Genomic DNA, 16,695 nt, shown 5'->3' on the forward strand with positions numbered 1-16,695 from the left:
CAGGAACCCTTAAGCAACCAGCTCACCTCCAAGGGACACAGGCATGCTGCTTTTCACCTCTTCTGAGCTGCTCGGTGAGACTGCTGCCTCTTGAGAAGTTCGAGGCTGTTCGAAGTTAGTAATTTGTTGCAAGACTATTTTCCTGCCTTTTTTGTTCTTAATGCTGTCATTTAGACAGCAGGAGGGAGGAAGGTTTCTAAGCTGTCTGCTTGGAGCAGGGTGATTGCAGAGCACCTGTTCCTGGGCAGGAGGTGACATCCCTGTGGGGAGGCTGATGGTGGCTGGTGCTGAGCCACAGGGCACTGGATGGTTTCCCCCAGGTGGGGGACAGATACACTTGTCAGGGCACATGTGTGGGGCTGTGTAGGGAAGGAAGCATTCACTCATGCTCCTCACAGGACACAACTGTTTTTTGCTAATCATTCCAGCCCACAGGAATTTTTTTTCTACTGATTTTTGTTGGTGGTGGTTCTTTCGTTCAGTCATTATTTTTTTTTTTCTTTTCCCTCCTTTAATTGTTGAAGCTGTTTTTAATCCCTGACCATAATAAAGCCACACTGTTAACACAAGCAGCGGGGTAGCTGAAATTGCAGCTGTACTACAAGCTCTGCTTTTAATTTCAGGCTGTTATTAATGAGGCTAGAAACTTTCCCTTCCCCCAGCTGAGTTTCAATTGTGTGTCTTCACCCAAGCCACTTCATTCTGTGCTTCAGAGCATCCCTGACTCCATCTGGATGTAACAGGTGAAGTCTGAAGACTGTTTTCAGAAGTCATGAAGAGGTTTCTGGCCACTGTCCTTCTCTTTTCCTCATGTGGGCAGCTCTGTGGAGGTGGAGGGTTGGGAGGAGGTATCTGCAGGGGCTGGGACAGGACCTCCAAAGAGAGGTTGGCAATGGGGAACTGCAGCCCAGAGGTGCTAGTGCTGGGAAGGAGATGGAAATTCACGTGCTTGACAGAGGTGGGAGTGCAAGACAGGGTGGTCAGTTTGGTTTGGGCTGCTTGTGAGCTTCTGCCCATGTGCTTTGTTCCTGGGGCCCAGCATGAGGGGCTCTGATGGTTGTTATTGCCATCCTGTGGGGCAGCACCCATCAGTCTTCATAAAGGAAAGGAAATATGGTGCATGTTTTTTCCTCTCCTATTTGCTCCTACAGTGCCCTGGGTGCCCACAGGAATAGTCTGTAGTTTACAGAAGAAGCAGTAATGGCAAAAAGGTTTTATGTTTTTGGAAGGTAATATTGTAATTGCATTGAGTATTTGGAAATCCCAGTTTGCTGCTGAAATTGCTGCAATAGACTGGAACTTAGAGATTTTCAGGACTCTAGGAAAAAATCCCAGCCATTTGCATCTGTAAAGTGCAATACCACACTCCTGTTTATAACCTGTGTGTGTTAGAGAGGATGTGTTTCTCTGTGGCCAAAGGCACGTAATCCTCCCACCACAAGTGTGTGCACTGAAGGCCAGGTTGCCTTTTATTTCCTGTGCAAGTATTACTTTAGTGCTACAAACCTGTGAAACAACCCTTTAGGTCTGTAGCTGCAATAGTGTCTAGTTTTTAAGTTAACACCCCCCTTCCCTGCAATGTAATAAAGGTAATTACTGCTTGTGCACCGTACATGTGTTTGCAGCTCTGCAGGAGCACTTGCTGGGCTGGTCTCGTTCAGCTGGCTCCTGTTTTGATCCTGCATCTCAGGACTGCGATGTCTGAGCCTGACACTCCATGGCGTATGCACTAGCCTTTTTCCTAGATGGATTTATTGGATTTCCAGTAAAGACAAACAAAGTCTGAGGGCTAGCAGTGCTGAGCAGGCAGTGCTGCACTCGCTGTCCCAGCCTGCTGTGCTCAGCTCCTTATACGGCCAAAAAAAGGAAGAGGAAAAGAGGGCGCAGCGTGAATACCAGACATACAATGCATTCTTCCCAGCTGCAAACTCGGAATTTGCTTTTCCCTGGAAAGTGGGCCCTCTGTACATCCATTAATTCAGGCTCTGTACTGTTTAGCAGGAAGAGGGAAGCCAGCACTGAGCTGGCTCTGAGCAGCACTCAATTGTCTTGTGTAAAGGAATTTCTTTTCTGTGAGGTTTTTTCTTGCTTTGGTGGGAGACAAAGGTGGGACAGCGAGTGGGAGAGGAGGCCAGGTTGTCCTGAAGCTCACTCTGATTTGGCAAGCTGCAAGCAGGCAGACTTCAATTACATCTATTTTCTTCATCTAAAAATCAATCCGATTCATCATTAGCCTCTGCCTTCAAATGATATTTTCCCTGAATAGCATCTTCCGGTTAGTGGGAGCTGGAGGGTAGATAAGGCAATCGATCCTGTTACTTCATTCATAATCTAGCTTCAGCCTTTGTTGTTTGAGTCACAATGGGCGTGAATGGCTGTGCTCAGGCTGCTCTGACCTGGGCTGGGGCTGTAAGTACAAAGCACAGGTCTTCTATCTGTTGGACATAAGCCCTGGTATCTCCAAGAGGATATCTTTCCAAAGCACTGGTTTGTTCTCTTGGGTGCAGCACCCTCTTGAGAGTTTGAATGAGGAAGGTCAGGCTAGTCCATCCCTTCTCCTGGTCTGTCTGTGGTTCATGGTGTGCAAAGGCATCTTCTGCAAGGATATGGGAGCTGAACTGCCATGGCAATTGTTGTAGTCTCCTAGATTGTTTGGAAACGACATTGTGGACTGGAAGCCACGGCAGGGTGAATCCTGGTGCTACCTATGCTCTGGCAGCTTGCCTCCCTGCCAGCACCTGGGGCCATGTTAGCAGGGACACCTCCAGCCAGCCCTGTTTGTGCCTCTTTCCCAAGGGAGAGCTTTTCCAAGACCACAGATGTGACTTGTGCTTCTGTGGATGCTCTGAGATTCATGGGGGCCAAACAGGTGGGAGAATTAGGCAATTGTCACTCAGCCAAACGGCATTTAGAAAAAGCAGCTTGACAGCCTTGACTCATGTTTTACTGCCTAGGGATCAGAGTGCCTGGAAAGCAGTTCCCTATTGTCTCTTCACAGGCCTTGTGGAGGTGATGATGCCACTTAATTTCACAAGCTCCTTTCATCTACCTCCTGCACCATGCTTTCCCATCTCGAGGATGGGCTGTGACAGCACTTGACTAAGGCAATCTGTGTAGCTTTGTGAGAATCCCATCTGTTTCTCTCCTTGACAGCTGGGTTGTTCCATGTTACTTGCCTTCTTGCTTTCCTGTAAAACCCAGCACGTTATTAGGACCCAAAATAGTAGCTCCTCTGGGCCATGTTGTAATAGGAGGGTGTTTCATGATGACAAGTTCCAGCATTGCATGAGGGCAAAGCTCTTTTATACATGTGAGGAAATAGCAACAATCTGCTTGCAGGTCATGCATGGCTCAGCTCTTTGAACTTCTACATTGTCAAGTGTTTGCTGTCTCTGTTCTTAAAGACTGTACTTTGCAACAAGCACTGTAAATTATCCAGCAAGCATAATAAAGGAGTTTGATGGTAGAAGAAAGAGAAATTAATGGTAAATCTATGCTAATGGAAACATCTGTTGTGTATTCTTGTTACTCTTTTCCTATCCATCCCAACATGCATCTGGAGGTTGTTTAAAGCCAGGTGAAACAGAGACTTAATTTTTTCCTCTGAGTGGACCTTAGGCTCTTGTGAATAGGTTTGGGTTAGAACTGTCAGGTGGTTTTTTTGGACACCATATCATATAAGTGCACTCTTGAGCATTTTGCTGTAAATGTGGCTTAGTGGTGCTCACTGTGCATTAACCAGAGCTCCACAAACAGTTGGGTAGTGGGCTTGGTGAGTGTTGGATTTGGGGTACCTGAATGTTTTGACTGTGTTATTTATGATGGTATTGGTGTGGATGATGGCTGCCAGCTGAGAACAGGAGACTGTCAGGCCGATAGGACTCCATTCCTGTGTCCCCAGTTGGGTGTATTGCCTGCAGAAGGCTCTTGGATGCTGCAGATACCTGAGCTGTGTGCATGGTCTAGGACCACCACCAGTTTTGTGGGTGCTGAAAAAAATCACAGCCTCTCTGTCTTGCTTCTATTTCTGCTAGGCTTAAATGGGTGTAAATTTCCACTGGTTGCTTTTCTAATGCAATGAAACACTGGAACTGGTGGAGAAGGAGGAAGAGATGGGTGACTGTTAAATACTTCTTTAAAGTTTGGGATGATTTTGTTTCCTGCATGTTATCTTCTTGTTGGGAACAGAAATGTAATTCAATAAACACAGAGGAGGCACCATGTTTGCACCCTCCCAAGTGTAGGGGAATGCTTTGTTTCTTTTCCTTTTATATATATATATTTTTTTTTTGTGGTAGTGCCTTAAGGTGTCTTACCAGAAGTACAGGCTTCCATTATTAGAGAATCCTGTAAAACAGCTGTAATAATTGCACAATGTTCTTTATTCCTGTCAGGTTTATTCATAGACTTTTTTTTAAGACACACAGGGGACTGTCTCTGCACACATCATTGATTTTGCTAATAAAATCTTATATTTTGATGGTACATTTCATTGGAAAATCATTAACTGCTCCATAAGACTTACAGTATCGTGGGACAGGAATGTTTCCTGTTGCCTTGATGGAGAGATTGATCTAGATGGATTTCTTTGATTTCTTAACAGCTACTGGGAAAGGGCACAGAATCAGATGCCTCATCTCTGCTCCAGTCTCTCTCACTAGGGCTTTTCTTCTCGCAGGGAGTGGAGGAGGTACTTAAAACCTATTTGAAATTATTCCAGTGCAAAGCATGGGGAGAGAACACCTGTTGGGCCATGGCCACCATGTTGTCCCTCCATGTGAGATTCCTACTGGCAGCTGTGACCATTGGTCAGCTGATCGGGGTGGAGGGTGTTGTTTCTATTCAGGCTATTCAAGGACTGTGGGCAGCTTAAACTGCCTCTGTCCAGTATCAGCCAGGACATGCTTGAAAGCTTCAGGCTGAGCTTTTGCTGTCCCTTCTAGCTGAGTTCTGCAGGAGCCTGGATCAGCAGCACATGGTTTTAGAACACGCTGCAAACCCAGAGCACACGGAAGGGCCCAGAGCAAGGTGAATCTGGGCACTGCTCTGGTTTATTTGGCTATTAAATAGCTCTTCCCCTGTAAGGCAGCGGTCAGTGTTGGAGTGGCAGTCAGAAAGCCACCACTGAGTCAAACTCCAGTCCTGTATTTAGTGGCAATTAGCAGACTTGAGCATGTCCTTCATGCAGCCAAAAAATCTGGGAGATGACACAGGTCTGTGTTTTATTGTATTCATTAATTTAGTAAGCGTGTGTGTTGTATTTGAGGGAATGTTTAACATTCAGGTTTGTAGAGCTGAATCCGATTCCATTTTACAGGAGACAGCCCAGTTGTCCATAGCAACCTGAAATTGATTTTTTTCCCCCCCTGCCTGCTGAAAGCTGTTCCCTCTTGAATCATCCCTTTAATTTAATATAGTGAACAGGATGTCCCTGCATGCAGAAACTTTTTTTCAACAAGTAACCTAGGCAAAAAAAAAAAAAATCTTATTTGAACAACAGCCCTGCCTCTGTCTTTATTGCCACTTGGCATTAGTACTTACTATGCAGTTTTCTCGTGCTTTGTTTCAGGCACTGGAGGCCATTATCAATATTGGTTAATCACCACTGCTGCCACAGGGGGATGTCCCCCTGCACACCCTGGCCACCACAGCCACCTCCTCTTGGCAGGAGGTCCATCTTTGACATGAAACCCTTCAGGCTGCTCTGCTCTCCCTGGCCTCTGTTTTGTGATGAAAAATCTGTGTTTTTGTAGTGTGCATAACATCAGCCCTGTGCTTCCTCTGATGTGTAGTGGTGCCCACATGTGGCACTGGTGATTTTGTGATTCTGGCTCTCATCTGCCTCTTTTGTGGGTCTTTCCAGTGGAAGCAGTGGAATTGCTTCAGAGGAGACTGGTCGGAAGGTGTTTGGGAGGAATGAAAAGAACTGCCATGCTGTTTTGCTCCTATTTGTGAAAGAAATCTATGTCTTTGTGATCACTGTGGTGCCTGAGGACTTGTGGAGAGTGATTACCTTGTCAGAGGAGTGCCAGGGATGAGGAATTTAGGACGTTTGTGCTTTTGCTACCTGGAAGAGCACTTGACTACCTTTTGGAAGAATGACAGCTTGTGTGTGGTCAGCACAGACTGCAACCTTTATCCTGGATTTTGCACAGCATTGCAAGACAGCAGAGATTTTTTTTTTCCCTGTGTTCCTAGTTCTTGCCCTGCTTGTTGCGAAGCTGCTGGAGGAGGAGGTGTTGCTGGGCTGGGGCAAGGTGTGCCATGGTAGCAGTTGTCCCACCAGACTTGTCCCTGTTGACTGTTCCATGCAAAGAGAAGCAAGCTGCTGCTTGCATCTACGCTTGGGCCATTAGCACAAATTGCACCAATCTGTGCTGTGAAATGTCTGCCTTTTCCTGGCTTGTTTTATGAAAAGTTAAAGGAAAAAAAAGTACACGAAATCGATATGGCAGAGGCTTCAGTTGCGTGTTCACCTGCTGTCACTGCGAGATGAAGCCATGTCACTTGACACGCCTCGTGTACGGCACTTGTTGAGAAGATAGTTATTTCATCTCTCTGGTATTTTTTTTTTCACGTCAGTCAAAAAATGGTTTGTTTCATGTGCATCATCTGAACGTTGCACTGAATAAGCTACCCAAAAAAGGTTAATCTCCAATTCTGTACTGCTTTTACTGTCGCATCCAACTGCTTCAAACACAGCGATGAGTGTATCTCTAATGATGACTTCCAGATGCAGAGGTAGCAGAGGCATCTACTTCTTTCAGGTGCCAGAACTGAGACTTACAAGGCCTGTTTTTTCAGAACACTTCATGTTTTGTAGTGCTGTACATGGTTACAGTACAAGTCTTGATTAAAGGTTGAACAGAGGATCTCAATCCCTGCCTGCTAGTTCTTGTCTCTTCTGGACATGGTCCTTCTGTATCTTTATTCAGCCAGAAAAGGCACCGCAATAAATGTGGGAAAATTTGATATATGTGACTTTGCTCTTATCATGCAGAAGGTTTATGGCAGAGGCATAAACAGGATTTAATCTTTCCAAGTGATGCTCAGCTGTCAGACCACAAAGCTTCCTTTCTGGTCTCCCTACCATTGCCGGCCTTGCATGCTCTTGATCTTCTGAAAACTGAATGAGGGGGAGGAAGCCACTGTCCCACATGGCTGCAACCTCCTTTTTGCCACGACTTGGCTTTCATATACCACTAGCATGTAGAGTGGACATTGCTCCAGGTGTCAGTGAATTTCTTTGTGTCCTTGCTGTCATTCCACCCTTCAGCAGCAGTACTGCCTGCCTGAGAGCTGGCTATGATCTGGCTGGGTTATGCAGAAGTTCCTCGACTGTTGTCTGTAACTTCTGTCAGCGGGATATTTGTAAATTTAAACGCTTCCTCCCAGAAGTATCAAAGGAACTAAGGACACTTTTCAGCATGGACATGAAAGGCTTTCGCGCACTGGTGCAGCCAGGATTGCCATGGAGAACAAAGGCTTTTGCTAATCGCTTCTAATGCCTTTCAAGTTTATGCCTCATTTTTTCCCCTTTTTCAGATGGCCTCCCAGAGTACTGAGACTTCACTGACTGACTCACCAAATAATTAACAGGAGGAGGACTCAATCTCTGAAACTTTTGAACACCTCTTTTAATTTTCTTAAATAAGCCAGTACTCTGGCCAGGATCCAATTTGTGTAATTACATTTGACCTAACTTAATCCCTTGGCAGTTTCAATTGCATGTGGTAGTCGTCTTGGCTCCCTGTCCTGGGCTGCCATTCAATGCTACTCCATGGTTTTCAACAGTGTTGTAATTCAGCTGTAGAAATAGGTGTATTTTCTTGGTGGAAGCATTCCTCATATCTCTATCCCTTGCTAAACATCCTTATCTCACTCGTATTTTGGGAGGTAACGTGTCTGATGCTGCCGATGATCTTGCTGAAGTCCTTGGAGCTACTTTCACCCTTTAAGATGGGCATGCCCTTTGAGTCTTTTATCAGTTGTCCAACATACATTTTGAGATTACTCTGAGTTTTTCACCTTCAAGCATTTATTGCTCAGTCTCCTCAGCTACAGTGTGCTGCTTTAGGGACATTATTGGTGCAGGTATTCTTCTTTAGCCTTGGAAACAGCACTTCTGTTATCAAATCAGTGCTAAGCAGGAGTGTGTCACCTTCCTGTGCTGACAGCAGTTGGGCTGGCTGGCTGTAAGTGTTGGCATTGCTAAAAGTGCAAGTGATGAAGGAAAGCAAAAGCGCAAGACAGCTGGGCAGGATTACAAATGATGAAAAAAACCATCCGAAGGAGAAACTTGGAGATGGACAAAGTGCAGTAGCCAAAGGGACAGTCAAGTGGATGATCCATGCAAAAGAGACGACACGGAGTTCTTGCATTGGCACATCCTTAGATGTGCAACAAGCATCTTGTTTTCACAGCAGGTGACAAATTGAGTGTTTCTTGGCTTCAGCCATCGGAAAAGGCGTATTTGTTGCAAAGCCACTTGATCCTTTGGGCCCAGGAGCTGCTCCTGCTGAGGAGAGACAGGAATTTAGATGAGATGGGGTGCAAAAGGTGATCTGCTGCTGAAAGGTGCTGTTGTTGCAAATTGTCTGCTACCATCTAACGTTTTCTGACAGCCTCCAGAAGTAGGATGGCAAATGTATTATTGTGGATCTCCCTTGTTGCTTGTTATCTTTCATGAAATTTGGGATGTTTTTGTCATTCAGAACTCTCCCCAGTGTTTCCGAACACTGCTTATGTAAATCCTTACTTTACCTTTCTACATTGTTACCAGACACGTGGGTTCATGAGAGATTTTGTTTTGCTGGGTAGAACATCCTGAAGATCAGGGACGTAAGGGGTATGTTGTGAATACAAAAGCCATTAATCAGACCTGACTTTTATCTTCTGGATCTATCCCATAATTACACACATTCAAATCTCAGAGTAGACTGGAGGTCTTTCCTCTGTTGGTTTCAGTGACACTGTAAAGAAAGCCACCAGTGGTAATACTAAGGTTTGTCCTCTGTAACAGAGCATAAAGGTTGAGAATCAGAGCTATCTGATTTTGATGTGTGCTGGGTATTGTTTATACCGCGGCAGAAATTTCTGCAAAGTCCATGAACACTTTGTTTCCTAGAACACAAATTTATCAAACCCTCGTAGTGGTTGTCAGAGAAAATGTGGCCAACTTTGAGTGGTGGCACATGATATATCTACAGTCAGTGATGTTGCTTTTGAAGAACTGTTTGCATGTTAAATAATGGGGTGGAAAAATTGCACTTCAGAGTGGCTGGTTTTTCCTTTACTCCTGGACTGGACTCTGCCTGTCATCCTGAAGACAAATATTTTATTTTTCTTGTTTCAGAGTACTTTGTGTGTGCCTGAATGCATCAGCCTTTGGAGGTGAGCGTCCTTCCTTGAAACAGCCTCGTGGTATCCAAGTGCCTGCTCTCTCAGGGTAAGGAAAGAGATACACATGCAGAGATGAGAACGTGTTTTGAGCAGAAGCAGAATGGGCAAAGAGAAGACAAGCAGCACTGCCTCAACTTGTAAATTTTGGAAACAGTGAACTTGCCATGGAGAGAGGGAATAAACTAAATCCATCCACTATGAATAAGACAAATTATAGACTTAAGTTGCAGCAAGAAAAATTTAACTGAATTGTCAGTGAATGATCTCCTTCGTTTAGGATAGCTGAGTGCTGGAGTGGATCCCCCCAGGAGGCTAGGCAGTTTCAGTCATGGAAAGGTTTGAGAACAAGTTGGAAAAGCAGTAGCAGACCTGCTTTTAGATGAAGTGATCCTTCTGTGTGGTGGAAAAATAGACTAGGTGCCTTTTGGAAAGTCCTTCTAATTCACTAATGATTAGAAATGGGAATGTGAGAAATTCTTATCTTAACAATCTTATTCAAAGCTGGTAAGGTGAAAGGCAAAGCTGAGAGTATCTGTGCAGAATGAGCTGCATGGTTGGTTTAGAATTGATGCAGCAGCAATTAACGCTGGTGCTCAGTGTCTTTGTTACCTGAATGGTGATGTTCTTCTGGAAGGAGGTATAAACTCAGGGAAGAGGTTTAATCCTCTGTTGTTGGCGTGCAGTGTAAACTCATGGTAAAAATAGGAAGTTTCATCAGTCCTAGCTCCTTTGTAGTAAATTTCTGGGAGCTTGGGTCTCTTCCATGGTCCACATAAGGGATTTACTCTTACTCTTACTCTCAGGGGTGTAATATCATCTGTTGTGACATGAGAACACAATGCTACAAATATAGGTATACCAAGCAAAACACAAATATCATATGGAACACAGAGAGAGGAACCAAATGATTACTTTTTCTCTCTGTTTCCAGGGCTGATGAAGTGGAAGAGAGTTTCATTTTTCTTCTTTTGCTCTTCTGTTCTTGTTCTCCATTGTGTTTCTTTGTCTTGTCTTGACAGCAAACACAGCAGGCTTTTCCTGAGTTTAAAAATGCTGGCTCACCAGCTGGATCTTGAAATTATGTGCTGAAGATGGGTGCTCCTTTAGTTCCCTTGCTTCTTCCTCTTTCCTCCCTTCCCTGGGAGCTGCTGATGACAAACTGAGCCTGGGCTCAGGTAGCCTCTGAGCCGTCATATGACAAGAGGGGGATTCAGGTGCTTTGTCTTCCTTGGTCTACTTAAGAAGATCAGTGAGATACCTGTCTTATCTTGTAGGACATCTAGAATTCAATGGGAAGTTCTTCAACCTCTTGTTGGACTTTGGTTTCTCTAATATTTGCATTTCATCCATAATGTCAGCAAACACTGGTGTCTCCCCTGGAGTTATACCAGTGTCTTATTGTTCCTTATCGTCTTCTGCTTAGCAGAGATAAGCTGTTGAGTCCCAGGGGTATGGGGACATGGGAAAAAACTTGCAAATAGCTCTAAGAAATGCAGATGGTGTCAAGAGGAAAATAAGGGATGCCTTTCTGGAGTCACCTTTGTACACAGGGGTTTTTTTTTTTCTGTTTTCTTTTTTCCTCCTGTAGAGCTTTTCAATTCCTGCAACTATCTGCTCAAATCTTGAAAGCAAAATGCGTTTGTGGAAAGATACAATTTACTGTGTTCCCCCCTGATCTTTTGATCTCAATCAATCAAATAAATCCAAGACCTTGCAGTTCACCTTGTTGCAAGGACAGTTAATAAGTTGAGGGGTTGTGCCAATGGCTGTGATGGTTTTCCAGTCTTGCGCTTTTTTAATTGTTGTTATTTTTTTTTATGGTTCTGACCTTTTGGACTGGTCAGGGTAAGATTATTTGCAAAGAATAGTCCATAAATATGCCTGTCAGGACCAGAGTTAACATTTGAGCATTGCTGCTTAGCAGAAGAAAGCAATATGCCAAAGTTCAATTTAGATTTCCCTGCAGGGTTGAAAATAACGACAAAACTCACTTTACAGGGCAGGGATGAGTCGTGCTACCTCTGTGGGAGTGGCTGCCATGAGGTCCTGCAGCAGTTTGTGGCTGTGTGCCTGGTTAAGTTGTTCCTGAAATTTGGTGTCTGGCATCTCATGCTGCGGCTTTCTTGGGGTGGAGGAGCCCTAGATGCATCTCCTGGTTCTTTGAGATGCCAAGCTCAGTCAATTGGTAGTTTCTCTTGATTTAGCAACTGATTTTTTTTTCCTAGTGCTGTGCTCCTTGCAATGCAAATGAGGGTTTGTGAAGCTGCTCTAAGCTCTGTCCTGCAAAGCCACCCTGTTCCCATCCTTGCACTCTATCCTTGCCCTCAGTGCAAGCCAGTGTGGGTTGCAAGCATGACTTGAGAGCCCATGAATGTCCTGTAATGTTTTGAGTTGTGTCCTTTGTGTTACCTGCTGTGATTTCTGAGCCCTTTGGGAATCCCACATTTCAGTGGGAAGCCAATTGGGTTTTCTCTGCTCTGGCTATTCATGGAAATAGTTCCTGGATGTCTCCCCCTGATGTTTGCCATCAAAGAAGCTCAAGGCATTCAGTGGTAAGAGCCTTGCTTTACTGTCAGGAAACATAATGGTGGTTGTTGATGTTTCTGCTGTCCTGTCAGCAGAATTGACTCCTGTGGGTGAGAGCAGCATGAGGAGTGAGGCTGGAAGCCAGCGGCTGCTATTCAGCCATTTACCTGCAGCACTTGAAAGCTACACAGTCTGTTGTGTACAAATGGTGTCTTTAGAGCCTGGTCATGGATGTAAACATAATTTGTATGAAGCATGTGGCACTTCTGAGTTGATTTTTTTCTTCCTCTGTAGATGAGAAAGTCAAGGTGCTGAAGACCACTTGCATTTTATTTATGGGGAGTTCCTGGCAGTGGAGCCTGGAGGCTGGATCTGAAACCCATGGGTTTGGCCAAAAAATCCCCAAAAAACTTTGCATATGGTGAAAAAAAAAATGCCATCATCTGAGAAAGCAGACTGGGACTCGGTGGTGAGCTTAGGTGCAAAAAGCAACACAACTTGTGGAAAGTGACAGAGAACCTCTGTGCCACACCCCTTTGATCCAGCTCAGCAGTGCCGTAACTTGCAGTGAAACAGATGGGTCTGGCTCTCTGTCAGCATGGGCTGAAAGTTTAAGATTAAACAAATTAATTTGTCTTGAGGCCCATCTTAAAATCCAGAAGTCATTTTTCCAGCTGGATTTACCTGCCTTGCACATAAAAGGAGAGGATGGGGAAAATAGGTAAGAGGGTGGCAGAGCAGTGCCTTTGTTGTGTGGTGCCACACTCTCACAAGCCTGGTGGCCATGCCATGAACTGGGGAGAGCTGTCTCCATCCCCATGGACAGCTCCCATCCTTCAGGTGGCAGAGGGAAAAGCCCTCCAATATGCAGGAGTTTTGCATGTCCCAGTAGGCAACACTCTTTTTTCTTATTCCAAAAGGGACTGGCAATTAGCAGCAGGGGTAATAGCCACCTGGAATTAAATTCTATGGAGGCATGAGAAATAATAGGGTATATTTGGAAATATCTATTGCATATATATATTCTTCTTAAGAAACATGTTGGAGGTGCCATATCCATAAATACTAATGAGGCTGTTTGATTCCAATTTTCAGGTAAGATTAACATTTTATTGAGTATTATATCTGTCACATTCAATGCTTTAGTGTACCATCCTCTCAGGCTTATTAGCATAATTGCAGTGCTTAAGCAACAATAAAAAATTCAACAGTAAAATAGCGGTTAGCACAGGCAATTTGTTATCAAAAGCTTTTACTTAAGGACAGCTTTTGAGCATATTTATTATCCAGTTAGGGCTATACATTATTTTTATTTAGAAAAACAAGAGGGAAGCAATGTAGAATTTTTTTTTTCTCTTTTAATATCTAAATCAGAAGGCCTAAAAGTTGGTCACTGCCTTTTTCTCTTTCTTAAAATCATCCAGCAAATTCACTTGGAGTGGGGAGGAAAGATAACTAAACAAACTCAGTCTGGAGCAGGACTGTGACATTAATAACTCAGCATAACAGTTCTGTTAAATTCTGATGCTGACTGGAGCGCCCTTTGAAAATTCCCTCATTGCATCTCGGGCTCTGAAGATACTGCCCTTTGTCCTTGGCTGATGGCACTGTCACTGGGGCAGTGCAAGGGAGTCCTCTCACTATGAGGACTCTTAGGGGAACAGTCCTTTTCCTGAAAAGCTTCAGTGTAGGTGTGAATGCACGTGTGTTTGTGTGCCAGCACTTGCTCATGCACATATAAAATCCTTGTTGCCAGCATGGCAGGATTTCATGTGAGTATTTTAATTTTCAGCACATTTTCTCTGTGCATTTAAAATACAAAGTTGTACCTCATAAATGAGGAAGTAAATGAGTTTCAAACAACACAAGAAGCCCTTAGGCTAAGAGGTCCATCAAGAAAAGCACATGGAATTGGCAAGAGGAACACTGTTGTTGTGATTCCTTGTGATTCCTTTGCTGGTAGAGGCTTTTTACAGACCCTTTCTCTGCCTCTGTTTGCTCTTCCAACATCCTTCAGCCTTTGCTTGAGTTGTTCTTGTTCCCCAGACCTATGCTCACATTCAGCATCCTCCCCATCACTGCAACTTGGTGCCTTGCTCCTCTTGTGTGTTTTCCTCATTTTTACTTGTTCTGGGAGACCTCCTTTGCCTTGTGCTCTGTTTTCAGAGGTTGCTCTCCCATCTTCTTGAGCGATGACTTAACTGTAGCCCTGTTGCTCTGTCATTTTGGTGGTGCCCAAAGCCCAGGGTGAAGAGCTGCCACAGCCCTGATGATGCCTTGATTGTACTCACAGTCTGAATAAGCAAGAAGAGTAAACCTGTCTAGGTTTTTTGCTCCCATTTTGGCTGCTGTGTAAGCCCACTGTGAGCAGAAGTGAAGGCAGTGCTGCTGCCCCAGGGAAGAAGCTTGTGTTCATAGTGAAACAGGATGTGCAAGCAGGTTGTAGGAATTGGGAAGGGAGCACATGGAAACAGGTGAAACTAAATTTGGCACATATTAGAGAAGTGATGTGCTTGTGGAGTCCTCTTAACAAACACCCTCTTCTGCGAATGTGTGAAATTTGAAAGGAGCTGGTTGTTTCAGATCCCTTTTTTTTTTTTTAAAGGGGTAAAAAACCAATGTTATTCAGAGATAAATGGTATGTTTCAGATTCTGGGGTAGTTGTGAGCCTTGTGTTGGTACACAGCTCACTCTCATGAAACTGCCCAGAGCTGCATGGTGTTTAGACTTTCTGTCAACAGAGAACTTGATGATGTTCCCGAGACTGTGAATACACAGAAACTGACTGTGGAGAGCTAAACTCCTGGGAACTTTGCTTTCGGTGGAAATTTGACTGTGATTTGAATCGTAGTTGAAATGCATACCCTCTGCCTCCACGATCACCTCTAGGAATGGGGACTCGTAGCTGCTGTCTCAGGAACAAGGAGGTTCCTGCACAGTCCTGCAGCTCTCCATCGTTGCTCCTCCTGGCTCTGCTCCATCTGGCTTTAGTAGCCTGCAAGGCACCAGAGCATCTCCTGCTTGCATCTGGCTTTGTAGCTGGGCAGTGCTGAGTGTCTTGTGCTACAGCCAGGGAAGCACCCTTCCAGCTCCTGTGCACAGCCACAGGGTTCCACATCCATGGAAGGAGCTGGGGGACCAGGGAAGGTGTTTTCATAGTGTTGGCATAGTCGAGGGCATTTCCGTGTGGTTCCTACCTGAGATCTATCATCATCCAACGTCTTAGGTAGGAAGGACCTCACAAGTCTCTCATGCAGCTCCTAGCTGAAAGCAGGGTTATCTTTAAGGTGGGATGAGGTTGCTCAGAGCTTGTCAAGACAGTGGTGGCCTGCTGTGGCCCTGGCGGGATGATGAAGGTATATGCCTTGGTAACAAAAAGACACTTTATGGGGGGCTCTGCAGGCTGTACCCTGGTGTCAGGGTAGTGGAGTGATGACTGTTTTGTGAGAGGGTCTGTGTGAAGGTTTGAGAGACAGAGTATGAGCATTGACACAGTGACTTCTACACTGAGTTCCCTTTGTGGAGTGGGGATCACCACGCCCAGCTCTGCTGGAACCTGGCTACCACCATAGCCACTAGGGACACTGCACACTTCTCCCTCACTGTGGATGGGGAGGGATGCTGGGAGGAGAGAGTCTGTGGCTGGAGACCAGCCCACACGTCCACCCTGAGGAGGAAAGTCCCTACATGCTTCTTGCAGGGAAAAAAAATGGCTGAAAGAATTTAGCAATGATAAATGTAATAAAAAATACTTACACTGGAATTTGTAAAGCCTGGAACATCTGTTCTCCACAGTGCTTTGATCACGTTGTGAGGCTTTTAAAATGATACTTCCATGAATTAAGTGAGATCCTTATGGCTGTAGGATTCCTTTCAGTGCCCTTTTTTTTTCATGGAGCAAAAAGGCAAATTTCACAGGGAACATTACATGACTTGAAACACATATTTTAATGGTTAGTATCAACGAAACAATGTTTTATTAGGTGCTAGAAAAATGTTCCAGTTCCATACCCCAGGAAGCAAAGCACTCCCATTTACTTTTTTAGCTTATGGGAGCTGTACTTTGAAAAAAAAAATCAAGAATTCATTGCTTGTATGTTACTGTATTCAAAACTAAACCAAACATGGTGAAATGAGCTTAAACATTTTGAAGCTGTTGTCAGAAAAGTTCCTTTTTGGGTTTTGTTTCCCGGCAGAGGTGCAGATGAGGCAGGATCTGTGTGTTTTCTGAGGGGCATGCAGCAAAGAATGGTGAGACACTGATTTACTTTCCTCAGTGCACTGTATTGGTTTGAGTAGCTTTTACTCATTTGGTTTTCTCTGAGGACTTGTGCTTTCCCCTTTCCTGGGTGTTTCAGCAGGCTCCTGCCTTGTGCCCTTCTAGCTGCTGCATATCTGGGACTGAAATGTTGTGATGCCAAATGTCTTTGGTGTTCTAAGGAGTGCAGAGAACCCTCATGGCAGTTCTTTCCAGTATCAGCCTGGCAGGAGGATTTCTGCTCCTCTGCTTTCCTGGTACATGTAGGGAAAAGAATATCTCCTGGGCTGTTTGCAGAAATACGTAGGAAAAAAAAAAAAAAAGAGAAAGCAAAATAGGACATGAGGGGCAGCAGGAAGGAGGGAGAAACTGAAGAGATGTGGAACAAGGGGGGATCTCCCTCTGTGCTATGTTTGTGTGTTCATACTGGAGAAATCCTTTCCTGCTGCTGCAGCCAGTAAGTCTGGCAGCTCCCAGTGGGATGCTGGGACAAGGCTTCTTGCTCCCAT

At 44.7% G+C, this 16,695-nt stretch overlaps 1 protein-coding gene across 7 annotated transcripts in view; it reads left to right on the forward strand.

The window, feature by feature from the left end:
- LPP (LIM domain containing preferred translocation partner in lipoma) overlaps positions 1 to 16,695 on the forward strand; it is a 314,289-nt gene that overhangs the window by 50,565 nt on the left and 247,029 nt on the right. For 5 of the 7 annotated variants that reach the window (XM_085069373.1, XM_085069378.1, XM_085069377.1 and 2 more), the window contains one exon: positions 9,356 to 9,448. The gene's annotated coding sequence lies outside the window, so the exon portion shown is untranslated. The remainder of the gene's footprint in view (positions 1 to 9,355; positions 9,449 to 16,695) is intronic. The other 2 variants (XM_085069375.1, XM_085069379.1) reach the window with 1 other exon arrangement.

Source organism: Lichenostomus cassidix, chromosome 9 (assembly GCF_008360975.1).
Source record: "Lichenostomus cassidix isolate B80296 chromosome 9, HeHo_3.0, whole genome shotgun sequence".
NCBI lineage: Eukaryota > Metazoa > Chordata > Aves > Passeriformes > Meliphagidae > Lichenostomus > Lichenostomus cassidix.